Genomic DNA, 2079 nt, shown 5'->3' on the forward strand with positions numbered 1-2079 from the left:
TATATATATATATATATATATATATATATATATATATATGGGATGTTCTTTTGAGAAGATAAGGTTAAGACCTAATCTAAACATCTAAAAAACACACAGTTTGCACAAAAGGAGATAAGAACATGAGAGAAAAGAGTTAGAAGGAGAAGAAGGTGCTTGTTGAGAACATGAACATTTTCAGCTATTTATACACATTGCATCCAATGTAAGTAAGAGAGTACAATCCACATGACAAGCTTCTAGTGGAGTGTTTGTCCTTTGTCTTCAGATATGCACACTTTTGGCCACATATGAACAGTTGTCATTCACAAAGTTGGTAAGCACGTTTGTAGACAATAAATTAACTCCGTAGGTGTACTTTTCTGTGTGAGGTATAGAGTTGTCCTCTTTGTGCATGAGAATTAGACAAAAGCTAATCTTCTAGAACAAGATTCATTTGATCGCTGACATTGATTCATCTCTAAAGATTTTTCAGTGTTTGCTGAGTCTTGGTCAGGTATCACACTTTAATCTAGGCATTCTTGTTATCACTGAATCAACTTCAGATCTCGAACTGTTATGTCTTTGTCTCCAGCTATTTCTTCGACATCCCTGAAGATTCCTTTGGTGTGAGTTTTATCTTTGAGGAATACTTGTTCTTTGATAAGTTTACAATACATGTTCAACGATCACTGAACAAACTCAATGATGATCACTGAAACTGAATAGAAGTAGAACAAGCATATTTCACTATGTATAGAGAGTCATCATCGAATCATTAAGAGAGTTTGGATCAACAAATATTCACTTTCAAAAGTTAATTTTTAATTTTCCATTATACCCTTAATTATGAGATGAAGAGAATATCCTCTCTTGATAATTAAAGATAAATTTATCTATTTAGTTATTAAAAATGTAATAACTAAATGTTACTAAAACAATATATCTTTTTTGTTATAGATATTTATTTTGAAAAAGATAAAGTGTGTGTTTATTGTCAAATTGTCATACAACTAAGCCTTTAAAGATCAAAGATTCTCATAAATGTTGCTAATCTTGACTTTTTAAAGAGTCTTTCGGTTTCATCCTATTCATCTCCTAAAGGGGCCGCCCCTCTGCGCCTATTCGATTTTTTGTTTTTTCCTTATGTTGACCCTCGGCCCCTATTATCATTTAATTTAATTTGACTTAGACAACGGTATCACAACAATATCACAATGGGTATCACAGTGGGTATTGTATGTATTTTGTGTAACAGATCTTTTGCATGTATCTTTTTTTAACATTGTCGATGTTTTTAGGTGTCACATTGTGTATCTTGTATATGTTGTATTTACTTGGTGTTCGTCGAAATAAGGTTTACCGGAGGTGGGAGGTCGGAGAAAGGAGATTTTTAAAATATCTAAAATGCCCTTTAATTAAAAATTAAAGTCAAATTACAAAAAAAAATTATTTTTAATTTATCCATTGATTTATGATTGAGATTGAATCTTACACATATCATAAACTAACCAGTTCTTTCTTAAATGATCTTCATGTATATATGTATTGTCTGTATACATACCGCAACGTATTGATATTTACAAATATATGCCTTTTTTTCCCTTTATAATAACTTTTTAATTATCATTTAGTTATTGTTTTATTGCTACTAATCATATCTTGAAATTATTTATCATTTATTTTGTTTTTATTAGACTATTTGATCAATAAAAAATTAATTTTATATATTAAATTAAATATCTTCTAAATATGATTTTATTATTGAGCGAAGAATAAAAAGGACGACTAATAAGTTTGTGTGCTACAACGACATGTACCTCTTATCCAAACGACCAAAAGATTCATAAAAAGCACAAAATAAGGATAAAAATAAAAAATGATATTTTTTTTGGGGTTAAATCTGAAAAATGATAAAAATAAAAAATTTAAGATTACAAGTAAGTTGTGTGTAAGTACAACTTATTAAAGTTATATCTTTGAATTCATGTAACTAACTACAGATAAATATAATCAAATATAGGATAAACATTTAATTTTAAATATAAAAAATCTTAAATATAATTAGGATAATCATTAAATTCTAACAGAATACTTAAT

This window comes from Cynara cardunculus, assembly GCF_001531365.2.
Source record: "Cynara cardunculus var. scolymus isolate 2C chromosome LG 16, CcrdV1, whole genome shotgun sequence".
NCBI classification, from domain to species: domain Eukaryota; kingdom Viridiplantae; phylum Streptophyta; class Magnoliopsida; order Asterales; family Asteraceae; genus Cynara; species Cynara cardunculus.